We start from the raw sequence: 22,233 nt of genomic DNA on the forward strand, positions 1-22,233 counted from the left end.
TGACATGGCACTCTGGTTTGTATGTCTTTTCGAAAGCTATTTCTGCTCCATCTCTGTTTCAGCTAGTCCTCAATTTGGTCTAATATCTGGGCCCTGCCTCTGGAGTTGAGTCCCTCCTCTGGAGTTGAGTCCTGCCTCCCAATTCATTACCCCTTCAGAGATTAGATAATCCTCAACCTTAAGTGAGATACACAAAGGTGAAATCCATCGTTTTTAACTGCTTCCTGCTGAGTTTATGGGTGTAGGCCCTGCCTAACACTAGAAGAATAAGATTCTCTGGATTCCTGATCTAACAGGTCCAAAGGCAGGACACTTTCATTCTCTGGGTTGATAGATCAGATGAGCTGGAAGCCTTGTGCCAGCATTGCCCTTGCCTGGAGCTGTTGTCATCTAGAGGAAAGAAATTTCACTAAGAGGTTAAACAAGCTAGGGCCAAAAATTAGTAACAAATGACAGCTATCAAAGATCCTAGGAGAGGTAAAAACCAGGTAAGACTTGGGAAGGCACTTTTGATAGTCAACCAGATATAGCTGGGGTCAATGCCCTAGATATACCTAAGCAACCAAGTAGCTTACTCATACATCTTTTTTGTTTTTATTTTTTTTAAGATGGAGTCTTGCTCTTTGGTCTACGCTGAAGTGCAGTGGCAGAGTCTCAGCTTACTGCATCTCTGCCTCCCAGGTTTAAGCAATTATTTGGAATGCTAACCTCAACTTGTCCAGAGTTGGTAATATACGTGCAGCAGGTTTTATTAATAATTGCACAGAGTCCACATTGTTTAGCTGGTTAGTAAGCCAATGCTAGTCTGTTACTGAGAACTACATTTGCCAAAGAGCCTAGGGACTCTTGAATTCTCTTTTGTGCCTGACCTGTGTTGGTGTAGTGTTTCAGTCAAGCCAAGGTTGATTCATAGTAAGCAAACCTGCCCAGGGTGTCACAGTCCTATTGCCACTCTGATTTCTGCCCAGATAAATACTATTGCTCATTTAATCCTGATGTTCTTGGGTCTTACACATTATAGAGTGTTACCCCTGGATGGGCCCAGGGTAGCCCATGTGCTGCTCACCCAGCAGTGGTGACACCAAAGAAAAATATTTGGGCAGGTGCTTCTCTGGCACTGCTGTAAGCTCTCTGTTCAATCAAGGGTCCAAGGGTCATCAAGGGTCCAAGGGCCAAGGGTCCAAGACCCTGGGGCTAGTGGAAGAAGGGGATGATAGGGAGTTTTTTTTTGTCACTCTCACCAGGGACAGTTAAGACATTCTCATTATCACTGGCCCTTTTGCTTATTGTAGGCATATTGATTCTGGCCCAGGAGTCAGCAAGTCCTGGGCTCTTTTCTGGGCATCCCAAATGCTGATCTCATGACACTATCTCAGGATGGGTAATTCTGAGGTGACAGGGTTCTTAAAGGAACTGTTAACCATTATGCATTTTGGCTATCTCTCTCTCTCTCTTTTTTTTTTTTTTTCATCTTTTTTTCCTGTCCCTATTGTTGTAAACTTTAAATGCTATATTTAAGAGTTGGTTCAAAGGGGTTTGAGGTCCCATTGCTGCTTTTTGTAACTTTCCCCTAATGTCAGAGATAGATTGAGTAATAAAATATATGCCCAGGAGAGCTTGTCCTTTTGTAGAGTGTGGGTCTGCTTGAGTACCTCAACCAAATGGCCCTGAAACAGAGTAGGATTTTCATCTTCTCCCTGAGTTATTTCTCTAACCTTGTGATAACTGACTGGCTGAACTACACATTTTTTCTTCCACATTTTTCCCATGGCACAGCCAGCAGATGACAACACTTGCAAGTCATGACAAGTTAAAGAACATGATAAACTTAACAAACTCCTCTATAAACTTTTCTCGATCCTCTGAAAACTGGCCAATTTTTTCTTTGTATAAATTAGACTAGAAAATGGCACAAGTACAGTAAGTATTCCTGCATTTTTATCAGCTACTTCCTGCAATAGACACAGGTCAGACTTTATGGGCTGTTATGGGGCCCCACTCCTGGTGGTCCTGGTTGGGCTTACTTTCTTGGGCAGTGGAGAGGGGTGTAAGCTGGGGCTACAGGAACAAGGGGGAGGGGTATCTGATGACTTTGGGGTGGAATCCTTCATTAGAAAACTGACAAGAAACCTCTCAGAATTTGGGGACTGAGGAAGTTTCAGGGAGGGTGTAGATTTTCTAGTGGGAGCAGCTAGGAATGGACCCGTTATGCATGGCTTTCTGATGCCTAGATGTAACATGAGCCAGGAAAGGGCCATAAAAGCCTACACATAAGGGGGACATCTTCCCATTTTCCTTCTTTTTATGGAATAAGTTCAATTGTAAAATATTATTATAATGTATAGAACCATGTTTGAAACAAATCTGTTAGTTTTCTTATTTGTATTGAACCCAAGCAGTGTTGCAATAGAAAATACAGTTTCTTTTTCTTTAAGCTGAATTTGAATGTGTTCCAGTAACCTAAAAGACATCCTAGTGGAGAGTCTTCTGGGATGCTCATCATTGTCCCCATGACTAAAAGGATTTTAACTGGATACAGAAGTTTTTCTAAGTCTAGCGAGATGGAAAACAACCGTGCTCTTGTTATTTTTCCCTTTTAGATTCCCACTTCCTGCAGAGAAGGTATAAGCAGGTAGCAAAGCTTCATTACAAAAGCAGATTACAAACTACAGTTGGGCAGTAAAATGTTGAGCCTTAATTTCACAGAGTGAGTATTGGGCATGGGGGGGGACTAAATAAACTGTGACTGTGCACAGAAGGAAGGGAAAGAGATAAACATCAGTGCCCAAGGAGAGACTTCAGAGGCCCTGACTTGTTGAAGAACCTACCCAGCAATGGAGACACTGGAAAAAATATTCAAGCGGCCACTTGTCTAGCATTGTAGGTGGTCATCTATCAGGCCAGGGGCCCAGGAACTCACAGTTCCTTCATCAAAGAGGAGTTGAGCAAGGCAGTTATAAGGCAGAGTGCACGAAGGGACCTGCAACTGGCTGTTAGAAAAATAATAACTTCTAATTTCAAGGCAGACAAAGACAAGATCACTATTCCCCTAGGAGAGGGGGTTTAACCCACAGTCCTAGAGGGAATGCCAATGCGAAAAACCTCAGCGCACCTGTGGGGAGGCCAATAATAACAATGCGGAAAACCCAAAGTGCTCTAGTTTCAGCCAGTGAGGGCCTCCTATCAAATGCCAAATACCCCAGGTCACCTGGGGGTGGCCAGCAATGAACACAAGACCAAGCTGGGGTTACAGAACAACATGACTATCACAGCCTGGCATCAACTCAACAGGAGACCTCTCACAACCAAGTGTTCTGCCTTAAACAACTGCCCAAACACAGTCAACAGATAGTCAGAAGCAAACATAAGACAGCAAACAAAAGACTGAAAATAAAATGACTGGTGTTACAATAAAGTGGAATCAGAGGATGAAGAGGTGACAAGGACATAATTTGGGCACTCAAATGACAGGGAACTTTAATCTCATCTCTTAGCCAAAGACTTTTATTCTCAAGCTTACCCGATATCATGGGGGAGGAGGCAGTAGGGACACTCACTCATTCACAGGCACTGAAATGGCAGTGACCAATCTTCCATGTGGGACTCATGTGAAGGTCTATATAAGTTGGATGGGCTCAGCTGCCATGTAAGGGAGCCACCACAGGGGCCATTAGCCCACTGGCCCACCCGTCGGGAGTTGCGTTCCCAAACAAGAAGCAGGACTGTGGCCACTTGCCTGTCTGCTCAGCTCTGCTTCTTGCCAGTGAAAATGATGGCTCTGAAAAGAGGCTTTTCTTAGTTTTACAGCACTATTGTGTTAGCAGCTCTTTATTACTATAGCCTCAGTATTATAGCTCTTGCAGCCTTAATTACAGACTGCTTCACAATCTCTCAGCATCTCTCCACTCATGCTCTCATGGATTGCTATCTCCCATCCTCTCTCACCAATCACCGCCTTTCCACTGATTACCACTGTCTCATCCCTCCATTGCTCAGCAGATGATGCAGAGCAGATGATCACCAAAATTGGGGCTTAGCCCAGGAGGGTTCTTGGCTTTACTCAGGAAGGAATTCAAGGGTAAGTTGATGGTATTAGACAGAAACTTTTATTGAAGTGACAGCGTACAACAGCAGCAGAGGTACTGCTCCTTGTGGAGCAAGGCTGCTCTGTAGGCAATGTTCCCACAGGAGCACTCAGAGGCACTTCTGCAGTCATATTTATATCCACTCTTAATTATATGCAAATTAATGGGCAGATTATGCAGACATTTCTAGAAAGAGGGTGGTAAGTTCTGGGTTATGTTACTTCTGGTTGTTAGGTTGCTGCCATGGAAATGGGTGATCACTTACAGGTGCTGCCATGGTAAACTGACATGGCACATTGGTGTGCATGTCTTATGAAAGGAGTTTCTACCCCTTCCCTGTTTTAGTGAGTCCTCAATTTGGTCTACTGTGCAAGTCTCATCTCAAGAGTGGGGTCCTGCCTCTGGAGTCAAGTCATGCCTACTACTTCAAAACGAGCTGTGGGGCACTGCCTTGGTCCTTGCCAAGAGTATGGAAATCCAAGTCTCCCACTCTGCCTTAGTTGGCTCCTAAGGGGGCATTTCTTCCTTTTTGCTTGGGGCAGGGACTGGAAGTCCAGACTTTTCATGTGGTCTCCGCTGACACTGATGGAGGATGGAAGGTCATTATTTACCAGTGGAGATGAAAGTCCAGCTTCCCTACTCCACCATTTCTAACACCACCTCAGCAGGAACCTTGACGTGCCTCATTACAGTCCTCAGCTCCCCACTTAACCTTTTTAAGGGGGAAGGGACAAAGTCAGTTTTTTCTATGATACTTGCCCAGAGTAAAGAGGTTACTGTCTAAAAGCATTTTATCTTGTTAAGCTGCTCCTATCTAGGTCCTTTGGCTAGAGAGAGTAGGATTTGGGGGGATCTGTTTTTGTCTGCACTCGTTGGCTCTCTGGGTTGCTACCTTTTTCAAGTCCAAGTGTTAGACAGGTGAGGCCAAAAGAAAACCTGGGGCATTCACCACTGTTTTGCTTCTTGCATTCCCAGGTCCCTAACTGCTCTGCCTTCTTTTCTTTATGTTTCAGAGTCTTCTTATGTTGCTTTATATGTAATGCCCAGGGATTGTAGTTATACTTAGAGGGAGGGACAGGAACAAGATGCCTGATACAAATCATATTAATAATCTGAATATAGATGTTGTATTAGTCCATTTTCACACTACTGATAAAGATATACGCAAGACTGGGAAGAAAAATAGGTTTAATTGGACTCGCAGTTCAACGTCTGGGGAGGTCTCAGAATCATGATGGGAGGTGAAAGGCACTTCTTACATGGCAGCAGCCAGAGAAAATGAGGAATATGCAAAAATGGAAACCCCTGATAAAACCATCAGATCTTGTGAGATTTATTTACTATCACAAGAACAGTGAAGGGGAAACTGCCCTCATGATTCAAATTTTCTCCCATTGGGTCTATCCCACAACACATGGAAATTGTGGGAGTACAATTCAAGATGAGATCTGGGTGGGCACACAGAGCCAAGCCATATCATTCCAGCCATGCCCCTGCAAATCTCATGTCCTCACATTTCAAAACCGATCATGCCTTCCCAACAGTCCCCCAAAGTCTTAACTCATTTCTGCATTAACTCAAAGTCCACAGTCCAAAGTCTTATCTGAGACAAGGCAAGTCCCTTCCACCTATGAGCCTGTAAAATCAAAAGCAAGTTAGTTACTTCCTAGATACAATGGGGGTAAAGACATTGGGTAAATACAGCCATTCCAAATGGGGAAAACTGGTCAAAACAAAGGGGCTACTGGCTCCATGCAAGTCTGAAATTCAGCAGAGTGGTCAAATCTTAAAACTTCAAATGATCTCCTTTGATACCTTTGCCTCATATCTGGGTCATGCTGAGGAAAATGGTTGGTTCCCATGGTCTTGGGCAGCTCCACCCCTGTGGCTTTGCAGGGTACAGCCTCCCTCTCCGCTCTTTCACAGGCTGGCGTTTAGTGTCTGGGGCTTTTTCAGGTGCAAAGTGCAAACCATCATTCTGGGGTTTGGAGGATGGTGGTTCCTTTCTCACAGCTTCATTAGGCAGTATGCCAGTAGGGACTCCATGTGGCAGCTCTCACCCCATGTTTCCCTTCCACACTGCCTTAGCAGAGATTCTCCATGTGTGCTCCACCCTTGCAGCAAACCTCTGCCTGGGGATCTATGCATTTCCATACACCTTGGGAAATCTAGGTGGAGGCTCTCATGCTTCAATTCTTGACTTCGGGGCACTTGCAGGTGCAACACCACATGGAAGCTGCCAAGGCTTGGGGCTTTCACTCTCTGAAGTCATGGACTGAGCTCTATCTTGGCCTCTTTCAGTCACACCTAAAGCAGCTGAGACACAGGACATCAAGTTCCTAGGCAGCACACAGCACAGGGACCCTTAGCCTGGCCCACAAAGCCATTTTTTTCTAGGCCTCTGGGCCTGTGATGGGAGGGGCTGTGGTGAAGACCTCTGACATGCCCTGGAGACATTTTCCCCATTGTGTTGGGAATTAACATTTGGCTCCTCATTACCTATGCAAATTTCTGCAGCTGGCTTGAATTTATCCTCAGAGAATAGGTTTTTCTTTTTTATCACATTGTCAGACTACAGATTTTCTAAACTTTTATGCTATTTCCCTTTTAAAACTGAATGCTTTCAACAGCACCCACGTCACCTCTTGAATGCTTTGTTGCTTAGAAATTTCTTCCACCAGATGCTCTAAATCATCTCTCTCAGATTCAAAGTTCCACAAATCTCTAGGGCAGGGGCAAAATGCTGTCAGTCTCTTTGCTAAAACATAACAAGAGTCACCTTTGCTCCAGTTCCCAACAAGTTTCTCATCCCCATCTGAGGCCACCTTACCCTGGACCATATTGTCCATATCATTATCAGGCTTTTGGTCAAAGCCATTCAACAAGTCTCTAGAAAGTTCCAAAGTTTCCCACATTTTCTTTTATTCTTCTGAGCCCTCCAAACTGTTTCAGCCTCTGCATATTACCCAGTTCCAAAGTCGCTTCCACAATTTTGTGTATCTTTTCAGTACTGCCCCCCTCTACTGGTACAATTTACTGTATTAGTCCATTTTCATACTGCTGAGAAAGGCATACCTGAGACTGGAAAGAAAAAGAGGTTTAATTGGACTTACAGTTCCACATGGCTGGGGAGGCCTCAGAATCATGGCAGGAGGTGAAAGGCAATTCTTACATGGTGGTGGCAAGAGAAAATGAGGAAGATGCAAAAGCAAAAACCCCTGATACACAATCAGACCTCATGAGACTTATAACTACCAGAAGAACAATATGGGGGAAACCACCCCCATGACTCAAACTGTCTCACACCAGGTCCCTCCCACAACATGTGGAAATTATGAGAGTACAATTCAAGATGAGATTTGGGTGGGGACACAGAGCCAAACCAAATTCAGATGTACAGCCATTATATAATGATATTGAACACTGTTCTTTTAAAGGTTTTGTAAATACTACATCCGATTTGAAGAATCTCACAAAATGAAGAATTTGGGGTCAGAATCAAAGTTGCAGGGATTTCAAGGATCAAGAATCTGCAGTTCAAAAGGCTTAATAAATCTGTGTGACAGGAGTGATAGGTCCAGCCCAGGCTGGGCCACATTGCTCTTATCTGCTGTCCCTCGAGGTCTATCTGTGAAGCTTTCTCACTTGATCACATTAAAAGAGAATAATCAGCCATATCTTGAATTAGTCTGTAAAGAACTTGGATGATGGGCTTTGAAAAAGGAAAATAAATATGTGTCCTAGAATTAATTTCTCAAATTTGAAATAGGGTATAATGTAATACTTTTTCTTTTATTTGCCACTCTTACGTAACAACTCCTTTTGATGTTTTACCTTGCAAGATGCATCTCACACAGGAACTCACTGAAATACATTATCCCCATTTGCCATCCTAACGAGCAAACATACATCTAGCCAAAGGATACAGGCAGCAATCTTTTCTCTTGCCTTCTCTGCAGCAAGGTTACCTGCCTCTGGCTTGAATATATAAACTGCTTTAAAACACATACACACGCACAAACATGTACAAACTTTACAAAAGCACTAGCTGAAGTAATTTTTACTTTTTAATTATTTCAAAATTCCAAAAAGGAATAATAAATTATTTTAAGGAACTAATTACTAGGGGAAAAAAGATTTTTAAAAATCAGAAATATGTAAAATTATAAGTCCTACAATTAAACTTTTTCAATTAGACCAATTAGTCGACTGAAAGGGAAGTTAATTACTATGGTAAGAAAGGAAAGATAGGAAGGTTGACTGGCTGTGCACCTCCCATGAGCACGGAAGATTCAGCAACACTACCTCACATTCATTCCCTCACTTAAGTTTCACAAGAGCCATGAGGTAATCATTATTATCCCAAAGTCACAAATAAAGAACACTGAGGTTTGAGTTCATGTAAATAAGTTGACTGTACTGTGTTCAAAGCCCGCTTTGCCTGACAGCATTGTCTATACTCCTTCTGCTCCATCTCCAGAAAACATTACATGATGGCAAACTCAAATTCGAATTATGAAGTGGAGTTTATGGGGATGTTCTGTGTTCTTTCCTGATGGCCCCTCTTCCTACTACCATCATCATCTACCTCTCAAGCAAGAAGTGCAATTTCAAGCTAAATATTAGGGGAAAGAAAAAAAACACTGAGATTAAAAATCACCTTCCAGTTCAATGAAATATTTAATCACAGAAGGTTAAAATAGCAGGGTATTTGTGCTACTGAAAATTTATTAGAAAACAAGGATAAATATTTAATTAGCTGCCCTAGCCTGTCTTTCCTCACCATGTACCTTCTCAATTTTTTTCTTGACTTTAAGCTCTGGGGTACATGTGTAGAATGTGGTTTGTTACATAGGTATACATGTGCCATGGTGGTTTGCTGCATCCATCACCCTGTCATCTACATTAGGTATTTCTCCTAATGCTATCCCTCCTCTATCGCCCTACCCCTGGATATTCCCCTCCCTGTGTCCATGTGTTCTGGTTGGTTCCAAGTTTTTGCTGTTGTGAAAAGTGCCACAATAAATATATGTGTGTGTATGTCTTTATAATAGAATGATTTATAATCCTTTGGGTATATACCCAGTAATGAATTGAATGGTATATCTATTTCTAGATCCTTGAGGAATTGCCACGCTGTCTTCCACAATGGTTGAACTAATTTACACTCATTTTCTACAGTTATTAGAGTTGCATATCACAAAATGAACAGCTCGGTTCTGAAGAAAATGTATCAATATGAGGGGAAAACACCTTCCACAAAACCCCAACTCTTTTCTTCTAGGGGATACAAAGTAATAAGGTAGTCTTTTCCTATAGCTTTCAAATTTTTTATTGGTACGCAATAATTGTTCTCCATGTGAGAAGTGCAGATAGTAAGCCATAGAGAATAAAGAGTTTTCCCAGAGTTGTATAGTATGTCATTGATGGATAAAATACTTCTGTTTCTGGATCCCAGATTATTTCTCATTGGAAAACTCTTTTGTGGAACACATTAGATTGAAAGATATTCACTAGATTTGGCCTGTCATGTCGAAAAAGTTTTCAATGTGGTTCTCAAATATTCAGCATGGAGAAAGCATCACTAAAGTTAAAAAATATGTAAGAATCACTATTACAACATTTCTTATATATCAGCCAGTGTAAGGCTCTGTATGTATCTACATATCATATATTCCCACACAAAAAACTGATATTTAATGACTAATTTGACAATATTGAAGACAATACATTAAAAATCCCATTTTATTTAATCATAAAAATTCCTAAATTAGGCTTAGATTGAATTATAAACACAGATTTTCCCAGAATTGATCAAATTGAAAAATTACCCTAGTTTCATAGACATATATCCAAATATGGACAGTATCTCAAGGAAATAGCAAATTGATACTAATAGCTGGCTTACATTACCAAGTGAAAATTATTGAATATCTTCCCGTTTCTCATGCCAAATCACCTTGTGTCTATGCACACATACATGCACAGGTAGATATGACATAATGGCTCAAGGATCTAGTAAGAAATACAATGACAATACAACTAGAGCCACATATAACCATTACATACATATATTGAACAAATAGCTACTCTGTATCATACCATAAAGCACATATATTGAACAAATAGCTACTCTGTATCATACCATAAAGCACTTATTATTTCATTTTTTCTTTGTGTGTGTGTGTGTGTGTGTGTGTGTGTGTGTGTCAATATCCCTATCAAAGTGACCCTTCTAACTCAGGATGAAAGCAAGGTCAGCACTGCTACTTTCCTGTGAACTTTTAGGTCATTAAACCCTGCCTCAATTTAGTAATTATAAAAATAAGTTTCATTTAATAGTCAAAAGTACTAAAATTCATTTAATGTTACAATTTTTTTTCTGTCTACTGTGGGCCTGGGATAATCAGGAAGCCTGCAGCTGGAGAAAGTGGCACAATTATGAACTCCTTGTCTTTTCCCACCTGATGGTTGACTCATTCTCTTCCAAATACTGAACAGTGGTTTCTGCTCATTCAGGGAGAGTGCTAAGATGAGTGGGTAGATGTTGGGGCACCTAGAAGTCTGTGAGATTGGAGAAGAATGGCTGGGCAGGTGATTTCTCACTTGAGCAATCGTTTCATGATCTAGCCTCACTGCTCTCAGAAACTGGTAAAACATTTGAAATGTATTTTTCTTCTGACTATTTAGTGGGTTCCTTGAGTTTCACCTCAATTCTGCCCATCTGTCATATGTGGTCTCTAAGAATAAAATAAATTTTCTGTTCTTATATAAAAAATTCTGAGATAAAGTAAACATTCCTAGGCTACTTGCTCTCAATAAGAAAAAATAATTAAAATAGTTTGCTTATGAAGGCTAACAGCTCACACATCAGGACTAAACCAATATATTGTTTGCGCATGAAAATTTGTTTCATGATCCTCTTCTTTCTCTGTTTACAAATCCATAGCTATTATGTATGTTCAATTCCAGGTATATACTGCTTTAAAATCATTCAGCCCAGCTCTTAGCTCCATATACACACTGCCCCAACTGTCTCTTCTTGAGATAATATTAAGACTGTCAAGAAGGTGTCCTCTCTTGCTGCAATAAGTTTAATAAACTCAGCTTTGCTTTATCAACAGGGTTTTCTAAAGATCTCTGGAGTGGAGGCACTGAATTTCAATATCCCTTTGACCCAGCTAATGCCCCTAATAACCTGGCATACTTTCAGCTTCTCTCAGCTGAAGTCTTTCACTCATTCCAAGCAACCAGGATGCATAGAACCTAAAAAAATAGCATGAACCTTTTTCAGTTGTGCACAACATTTATTCCATAAGAAATTTTTTTTTTTTTGGTGCAGAAGGGAGAGGCTGAAAAAAGCCACAATTTGCAGAGCAATCTTTAATGTCTGAATACTCTAGGTAGAAGTGCCTATTTTCCAGAAACAATGAAAGAAAAGCATGAAGCTCTCTCATCTTTTCAAAGTCCACTTCATAAGGCTTGAGGTTATGGACTAATAAACCAATACACATTCTCCCTCTTAGGATTTCATAACCCAGATGTTTTAAAACAAATAGTTCTCAAAGGCCAACAAACATATGAAAAAATGCTCATCATCACTGGTCATTAGAGAAATGCAAATCAAAACCACATTGAGATACCATCTCATGCCAGCTAGAATGGTGATCATTAAAAAATCTGGAGACAACAGATGCTGGAGAGGCTGTGGAGAAATAGGAACACTTTTACTCTGTTGGTGGGAGCGTAAATTAGTTCAACCATTGTGGAAGACAGTGTGGCGATTCCTCAAGGATCTAAAAATAGAAATTCCATTTGACCCAGCAAACCCATTACTGGGGATATACCCAAAGGATTATAAATCATTCTATTATAAAGACACATGCACATATATGTTCATCGCAGCACTGTTTACAATAGCAAAGACCTGGAACCAACCCAAATGTCCATCTATGATAGACTGGATAAAGAAAATATGGCACATATACACCATAGAATACCATGAAGCCATAAAAAAGAATGAGTTCATGTCCTTCGTAGGGACATGGATGAATATGGAAACCATCATTCTCAGCAAACTGCCACAAGAACAGAAAACCAAATATCTCATGTTATCACGCATAGGCGGGTGTTGAACAATTAGAACATGTGGACACAGGGAGGGGAGTATCACACACTGTGGACAGTTGGAGGGGTGCTGGGGAAGGAACAGTGGGGGGTGGTGAGGGTGGGGAGGGATAACAAGGGGAGAAATACCAGATGTGGGTGATGGGGGTATGAAGGCAGCAAACCACCTTGCCATGTGTGTACCTATGCAACAATCCTGCATGATCTGCACATGTACCCCAGAACCTAAAGTACAATTAAAAAAATAGTCCTCAAAAATCCTTCTTTAATTTGTAACACAAAACTTACCTCCTCAATACAAGTGGGAACTTCAAGAGGCTTCTAAATAGCTCTGACTATCTATGTTGTGTATATTTTCCAGGGCAGTCTGTTTCACAACTCATGGACTATAGATAACAATGTTATTTATAATCATAGAGACTTGGCCAAAGCATTCATTTTAATGTAGATGCTAAGCTCATTTTCCCTGAAGATATGTCTCTCCTTCATCAATAGTGATATAGTTTAGTTTTGTATCTAGAAGACCCAGGTACAGACGAAATTTCCTACTCTCCCTTGCAGCTAGTTGTGACTGTGTCTAACTTCTAATCAATGAAATTTGAGTGGAAGCAATGTATATATCTTCCTTGTTACCTATGGGGCATGAATTTCTTATTGTCACTTCTCTTTTTTCCTTCACAAGAGCTAGAATATGGACATGTCCTGACCCAGTTGTAATCACACTGAGGAAAGCGCCCTACAGAATGGAGAAATAAGAGTATGAAAAAAGAAATGAGGCTACAAAGAATTAAAGTAGAACTTCCAAATTCCAGATTGCTAACGTTTGGGGAAAAAATTCTTTTTTTTTTTTTCTGTGCAAACTAACCAATAAACTTCCAATTATACATATAATGACAGAGTTAAATCTTACTGACAGTGGTGTCAGAAAGGAGCGGAATTAATGTATAGGGAGCATTTAGAAATAATTGACAATAAACTAATCAGTTAGTAAATGTTTATTTAAAACAAGTCTTACACAGCTTGCTGATGAGAAAAACTCAATTCTGATTCAAGGCATATTGACCCTCCGAAGTTATTTATAACTTAAAAATAAGGGATATAACAATCCTTTTTTGACATTTATTATACAAGAAAATTTTACAGGATGGTAAAGTGGCTCTACTCCAAAAATCTGGAACTTAATTCTTCAAATTATAGGAAAGTTAAGAGTGGTGAACTATCAGCATCATTCTTATCCCTTTCACATTTACTTTTTAGGCTACAGTTGTTTCTGATTTTGTTTCTTCTTTTTCCCTAATTTATTTTACCCAGCATTGATTATTTAACAAAATTAGGAACAGAGGGTTTACAGTGTGACTTGTCCTATTTCTAACTCACCTCTATGATATTGTCACAAATATAAGTTGTGGAAATAATTTCCAACTGATCACATGCTAGCAAAAGTAAAAGAAAAAAGAATGTGAAACTCTGATATTGCTTTCAAGTCTATGAAACTTAAGTGCTCACCTTGAACCTAAACTCAGATTCGAACTGTATGAGGAGAAATTTTTTTTTCCTCTTTTCTCTTAGGTTCATTGCCTGAGGCCCCCATAATTAGACTGAAGACAGAGTGATAGGAGAGAAGGCATACACATTTTATCTGATATAATTGATATGACCCAGGAGCCTTCCTAAAAAAGAAATGATGACTCAAAGAAGCAGATAGGGCTTAGAGCTTACATACGATTTTAACAAATAACAATAAATTTTAGAGATGTGATAAAACAAAGGAAAAGGATTTGTGGCTTCCAGGTGCCACAAACTATGGGAAAGTAAATATCATGGGAAACTAATGGAAGATAAGAGCTATCTTAACAAGATTTTGTGTGTCTGCAGGTTCATCCTGGTGCTGATTTTCTCTTTCTTTTAATAAAACTTCCCTTGGAGAGGGGATTTATGACACTCTTTACTGCTCAGAAGTCTGCTTTTACCCAGCTAAGGGAAGCTCTGGGAACGTTTCTTTGCGAATCTGTAGAATCTCAAAAGTCTTCAGCTCAAAATAATTATTCTGCCAAAAAAAGTATATATTAAGATAGTATATTCTGATTCCCTTTAGGACATATCTCAGAATATCTCAAGATGATCCAAAGAAACAGGTGTATTGGGTGTCAATTTTTTCCAGAATTTTTGGCTGAAAAAAAATTTGGAAGTGGAGTTGTTTGAGAAGTCCCTGGTAAGGAATGAAAGTGAGCAGTGAAGAAGGGACAAGTGGGTGGTATAATAACTGTTAAGGACACTGACTGATCTGGCTCAAATCAAAATCTGGAATATGACCTTATCAAATTAAAAATGCAGACAAAAGTTGGAGGAGCTGTTTTCATGGAGAAGTTGTGGAACACTGAAACACATGCAATGCTGCTTGAATGACCAGACAACAAGACATAGAGTGAAAAAAACAAAACCCTATTACATTGTGGACTCTGAGGAATACAATGAAGCTTTGTCATCCTAAAGGTTTTGTATAAGTCAGAGTTTATCAGAGACACAGAATCAACAGGATACATAATATACAGAGAGAAAGAAAGAAATTTATCAAAGTTGAATCACATGGTTACACAAGCTGAAAAGTCCTACTATCGTCTACTGTTTGCAAATAGGAGAAACAGGAAATTTGGTAATATAATTCAGCCGAAGTTTGAAGGCCTGAGAATCAGGGGGCTGTTGATATAAGTCCAGATCTGAGTCCAAAAGCCTGAAAAACAGAAATACTGATGTCCGAGGACAGGAGTGGGTGGATGTCTCAACTCAAGCAGGGAGAAATAATTTACCCTTTCAGAGGGCAAATTTTTTTTTCACTTCAGCCCTTACTGGATTGGATACCTGTCTACACTGGTGAATAAGGGTCCTTTACCAGTGATCCAGGCCTCTCTTAACCCAGTCAAGCTGACATATAATTAATCATTACAGATTTCTAGTCTGAAGACTTGAAATTGTATAAATAGCTTCTGGAGACCTAACGTATAGCATGACAACTATAGGTAACAATACTGCACTTTGCAAGAGGGCAGGTCTCCAAATGATCTTTGGTGACCAGATCTTCCCCTTCGTGTTTGCAATTTTTGGGTAGAATGTACTGAGACTGCAATATCCTGAGATAAGTAGGAACTGTCCAGAACAGCCTATGCTTTGTCCTTGTCCCTCCTAGAATAGGGTGTCCTATAATGCTTGAGCTCAGTAATCTTAGTGACCCTCACACACACCTGTAAGTATAAAACACAGAGTATAGTATTTTTTTTCATTGCTCAGCTGTGGTTTGAAATGGGTCATGTGCTGGTGATACTTCATTGATTCTGTGCAGCTTTTCCGAGCTTTGATGGACTTGCTCACCATGGGTCCTAGCTTTCTGTTGATTCTTTCTGCCTATCTATGTGTAATAAAGTTGCTTTGCCTCACTTGTGTGAGTGTTCTGTCTCACTGGTCTCATAATTCTGGCAGCTAGGTTTGTGCAAAGCCTCTTGCCAGATCCAAGAAGCTTAGCAGAAATTAGCCAAATGTTTAAAGTTCTCCCCTGGGATTGGTAACCAGTGCTTGGTATACTCCTCCCAGCACAATATCCTGCTTACCATACTGAAAACTTGAAATTGCTAAGAGGGTAAATCTTGTATTCTCATTTCCAAAAATTAAGTAATTATGTGATGAAATAGATATGATAATTATCTTGATTTTGGTGATCATTTTATAATATATAGATCTATCAAATCAATAATTTGTATACCTTAAGTACATGCAATTAAAACAATGTCAGTATCTCTTAAAGACAAGAGCTTCTTGAGAAATGAGCACAACACCATTATCACATAAATAGAAATCAGTACTTATTTTTTAATGAATTTATTTTTAAATAAAATACTTATTGTTCAAATTCTCTTAACTGTATCAAGGTTTTCTCTTGGTTTACATTTCACTTGAGTCAGAATTTTAATAAATCTCACACTTTGCAAAAAGAAAAGAACTAAACATCACCTATTTTTAAAGAACTCCAATGCCCACCTTAGTTTATTCTTTAGGTTGGTCCACATGGATATTGTATCTAATCCACAACATAGAAGTAGGGAGGTTGGTTTAGACTAAGTAACTGAGAAATTTTTAGAAAGTGGTTGCCACATTCATTATGACAAAGGAATTCAAATGTTATTATAATATTAGTTACCCTGTTAGAAATACATATGGGGACAACAGAAATGCCAGTCAATGCCACAACAGCAAGTTACAGTTGGGTAATAAACAATATAATCTCTGAAGTAGCAAATTGAGCTGGAGAAAGCTGTGATTATTATTTGCATTGTATTCTAATATGTACTCAGGTCCCAAAGCGTCTTATGTAGTATTTCATTTTTCTCTTTGATTTTGGTATAGAAGAGATATTGATAAATACTGCAGAGTATACCTTAGCAAATAAGTCAGAAATGAAACAATGAATTTGAGTGGAGCAGAAACAGAGTAGAAAATATGTTTCTAAGACAAGGAATGCCAGTTTGATCCTACAAAGTTAACAAACAGGCCTTAGATCATAACTAAGAAGATCCCAAATCCTTCTTTGTATCAGTGACGGCATCAACTTCTGTTCAGGTTGCTTCCCACTTCCTTCAATATTCTTCATTTGGCATAAATGTAAAAATGTGTCCTCTCCCACTTTTTGTTTTTACAGTTATATTGCTAAAATTATATTTTTAACTAGATTTTCTGTAACTTTTCATTTCAGCAAATTCACAGCATTTATAATAATAAATATAAGATTTGAAATCTGCCTTTTGAACCTGAAATTATATTTTAGGTAGCTAGATTACATCAATATAAATAACACTAAAAAGTTATGAACTACCAGTCTTTTTTATCATTTGTTATCTCATAATTACTCATTTTTAAAATCAGGTGCAGAAAATTATATTTAGCTGGCACTGTTGAATTGCTTTTCCTTTTTACCAAAGAATCTCTTGTGCAAAGAAATGTTATTTTCACATTATCTAAATGGTATACTTTATGTTCATCTATGCACTGTTCTGTAACTTTGAAGCACCATGCTTCTAAATAACAAAAAGAGAATATATTTTCTCATAATCAAAAAAAAATCTAAGGAGTTGAACAAATACAATGACTGTGCTAAGCAAAGTATTTGACATACTTCTGCTTAGTTAGAAAATGTCTATCCATTTGAGTGTCACCTTTCTGTTGTACACATATATTAGGACTTTGTGTTCCTGGCATTTCAGAATAAGTAACAAGAAGGCATCAGGTGATCAGTGATAGGAAAAGTCATCATGGTGGATGATATGGTTTGGATCTGTATCCCCACCCAAGTCTCATGTTCAATTGTAATCCACAATGTTAGAGGCGGGGCCTGTTGGGTCGTGACTGAATCATGGTGGCAGTTTCTCATGGTTTAACACCATCCCCCTTGGTGACATTGTGCAATGGTGAATTCTCATGAGATCTAGTTTTTTGGAGGTGTGTTGTACCGTCCCTCATACATTTTTCCCCCTGCTCTGGCCATGTGAAGTGCTCGCACCCTGTTTGCCTTCCGCTATGATTGTAAGTTTCCTGAGGCCTCTCCAGAAATCTAGCAGATGCCAGCGTCATGCTCCCTGTACAGCCTGTGGAACCATGAGCCAGCTAAACCTCTTTTCTTTTCTTTTCCTTTTTTTCTCTTTGAGATAAGAGTCTTGCTCTGTCCCAGGCTAGACTGCAGAGGCACGATCTCGGCTCACTGCAATCTCCACCTCCCAGGTTCAAGCGATTCTCCTGCCTTAGCCTTCCAAGTAGCTGGCACTTCAGGCACATGCCACTATGCCCTGCTAGTTTTTGTTTTGTTTTGTTTTATATTTTAGTAAAGACAGGGTTTCACCATGTTGGCTAGGATGGTCTCAATTTCCTGACGTCGTGATCCACCCACCTTGGCCTCCCAAAGTGCTGGAATGACAGGCATGAGCCACCATACTTGACCAACCTCTTTTCTTTATAAATTACCAATGGACTAGTACAGTAAGCATCCCAGGGCCATCACGACAAGACATATCTAACAATGCCCCTACTGCTTCAGAAGACATTTATTGGCCATATGTATGGCATCTTACTTCAGGGATATCTAAAAGGCAGCACAGAGCTCCTCATGACTTCTAAAAAATGGAAAGACCATGAATTATGCTTTAGTTATCTTTTGCTGCACAAAAAAACCTAAAATGTAGTCACTTAAAATGACAATAATATATTCTTTTGCACTGGTGTTTTGGGTCAGGAATTCAGCTGGGGGGCTCCAGCTCAATGTCTCTCATGATATTTTGCAAACCTGTTAGGGCTGCAGTCATCTGAAGTCTGAGTGAAACTACAGAATTTGGTTCCAACATGGCTCACTCGCATGGCCAGTAAGTTGATGCTGGCTATTGTCTGGGGGTTCAGTTTCTATCCTCTTGGGCTCTTCCACATGGCTACTTGAGTGTCCTTATGGTGTGGTTATTGGCTTCCTCCCAATACACATGATCCATAAGACCAAGGAAGAAGTTAAGAGGACTTGCCTTAGAAGTCATACAATGTCAGATTCACTTATGGTCACACCAACTACCTCTGATTCATTATGCGAGGGAACTAGTTAAAGGTGTGAATATCAGCAGGAGAGAATCATTGGAGAATACAAAAGAGGCTAACTAAGATTATCTAAAGGTTTTCATACCTCATAATTTTTTAATTTAAATGTTAAGTTTTTAACCATGAAAATGTAGAGCTGTTTAAAATGATAAAAATGTGTGCCACATGTACTCTTATCCATAAATTAGAAGGACTATATCATCTAATGTATGCCCTACTCATCCCTTTACTGGCAAAAAAGAGAGAGACATCTATAAATTAAAAATATATATGTCACACAGTACAGAGCGTTCTGCGACATACACTTAAATTTTATTTAGAGAGATCATTTAACAGCATTACAGAAAGTTTTGTAAATCCTAAAATAGTCACCACTCATAATGCTATGTAACACAGTGCTGCATTTTTATGTGCTTGCTATAGTTGTTTATATGCATAAATATATTATTTACATGATTATAGTAATAATGTACATATAATTTTACATCCTAACATTTTGCCTAAAATTCACATAATGTTTCCATATTCCACAATTATTATATGAGCTGCATAAATCGTGGATGATCCTGGCAAAATTTGGTGTACCCATGTTAGGGGAATACTTGGATTGATTTAAGTTATTATTCAATAGAAATTCATTTGACCACCACTCTGATAACATAGAATATCTAATGTACAACAGTTTTATAGAAATACTTGTATTGCATTTAAATAGTAATCTAATAGATAGTACTCTGATCATGTTGTAATATAATTTTATAAAATTGTTACTCCTTAATAAGCTTTCTTATTTCCAGTTGTTGAAACTTCATAAAAAATGGCAATATTTGCTTAATCGTATTCATACATATTTTTATGCAAATGAGAATTTTAAATCCCAGATATTTTCTTAACTTGCTGAATGATAATCATGAGGGATTCTCAATTTAATTGGGAAGACAAACAGCACATGCCACAGACAAGTGACAGAGACAAGAGACTTCATGTCAGCAGGGAAGAAGTAGTGTAATGACGAAGAAAACTCGCAACTTGATCTAATTTAGAGCCCAGAAAAGCTTTAGGAATGTCTCAGAATTAATCTTTCTATTTATCCAGAGTGAAAGGAGACAATTAAGGTTAAGAAAAATAAAATGTAAATGAACAGATTTTTCTTTTGTCGTAAGCAATATTCTAACCAGTTTCCTAATAAGCAAAGGCTTATAAAGGCAAATTTAGCATTAAAATATGTTATACTTCTTACACATGTAAAGAAGAAAAGATGATCTGAGGCTACATATTTAACTCTCAATTATAAGATAATGTTTAAATTAAAATACAAACGGATAATCATCAAAACATGTCAAACTTGAAAATTAGATATTGAAATTAACATGATGTATTATCATTACTGGTTTATGTGCCTTTCTTCTCCTGTTAACCTGGGAATTCCATCAGAAGAAGATTAATCTTGTATTCCTGTCACCAAAAACACTGTCTGACACATTAGCAATTGACACTCAAGAAATGCTTGCTAAATTGATTTTTTTTAATTGTCTCCTAATTTGAATGAAAGTAGGGAGTCTCAGCTGACTGAATATAAAACTTGACTTTTTATCCTAAACTACTATTTTATTCATTTAATTTCAACATATTGAATGTTCTTTGGTTGTTGACAAGTTTAGTCATCTATAATTGAATATGTTACAGGATGTTTCTTGTGTTACTTCCCATAATTAATTTGAAAGTATATCAAGCCTAGCATTCCAGAAAACATATATGTGTGTGTGTGTGTGTGTGTGTGCGCACGCGTGTAAATATTTGTATATGTATAAAGTATACATATATACATATACATAGATGGACATGTTAGGAGTTTCAGTGAAGTAGGATGGGCTGGGCACAGTGGCTGACACCTATAATCCTAGCACTGTGGTAGGCTGAGGTGGGCAGATCACAAGGTCAAAATTTCAAGACCAGCCTGACCAACATTGTGAAATCCTGTCTCTACTAAAAATACAAAAATTAGCCGGGCGTGGTGGTGCACACCTGTAATCCCAGCTACTCAGCACACCGAGACAGGAGATTCGCTTGAACCTGGGAGGCGTAGATTGCAGTGAGCTGAGATCATGCCACTGCACTCCAGCCTGAGCTGGAGACTCCATCTCAAAAAACAAGAACAAAACAAAACAAAAGTAGGATGAAAATGACCCTGTCTCACACATCTTTAATCTCACTCTGAAGTCAATCTATTTTAAATGTTTATGGTTTTAGTTCTTTAGATGGCTACCTCCACTTCTCTAAATGATATACTTTTATTGCTTTTATCAGATGTGTTAACTTTAGACCATATTTGTTAATTTCTAATCATGAAATATTGAGGTTTATTATATATGCATTTCTCCTCCCACTGTTTGATAGTTATATACTATTTTTAGTTGTTTTACTAATGACCTTTGGAACTTTAACTGATAGGCCTATACTTCTATTTCTTGTTTCTTTAACTTCAGTTAGTATCTTGACTACCTGTTGAAAGAAAAAAAAAATCTTCCATAGGTTTCTCATGCTATACAACCTATTCTGTTTACCCAGCAGGCAAAGCCCTGACTGCTGTTTACTAGGATTGTACTTACAGGGAGTGACCTTGACAGTGAGGTGATGTCTCCTTTTGGGGCAAAGCAGTCTTGCTTAATAACTGCTATGAAAGACATGGAATCACCAAGCTCAGTATTCCTCACTGATGATGCAACCCCACTGTGCACGCATCATCATGCCAGATCAATTGTGATGACTGATTTTTGGTGTCAACTTGACTGGATTAAGAGATCATCAGATAACTGGTATTGTTTATTCTCATTTTATCAGTAGGCACCAAGCCCATCCCTCTTCTATTGACAAGAAAGCCCAGGTAGTTTTGCTTTAGATTTGAATGGTTGGGCCTTCCCAGTTGTTTCTCTGAGGGTATTTCCAGAAGATATTGTTGTATGAATTGATGGACTAAGTGGGGAAGATCCACCATCTATATATATACGGGCAAGCACCATCCAGTAGACTGGAGGTCTAGTTGGAACAAAAAGGTGCAGGAAGAGTGAATTCTCTCCCTCTACTTTCTGGAGACAGGACACCTTTTTCTTGATCCAGGATGGCCTTTTTCTCCTTTCCTTGAATGTTAAAATTCTAGACTCGCTGAGTTTTGACTCCAGAACTCACACTGCTCATTCCTGGGACTTTCAGCACCTTGGCCTCTGGCTGAGGAATACACCCCATGATCTTCCTCGGTTCTGAGGCCTTCAGACTTGAACTGAGCCATGCAATGGGCTTTCCTGATTTTCCAGCTTGCAGATGGCCTATTATGGGACTTATCAGCCTCCATAATCAATTAAGCCAATACCCCTAATAAAATTCTTTTCATACATCTCCTTCTCTT

The sequence above is a fragment of the Sapajus apella genome, unplaced genomic scaffold, assembly GCF_009761245.1.
Source record: "Sapajus apella isolate SASKATOON/1434 unplaced genomic scaffold, GSC_monkey_1.0 scaffold29, whole genome shotgun sequence".
Taxonomy (NCBI): Eukaryota; Metazoa; Chordata; class Mammalia; order Primates; family Cebidae; genus Sapajus; species Sapajus apella.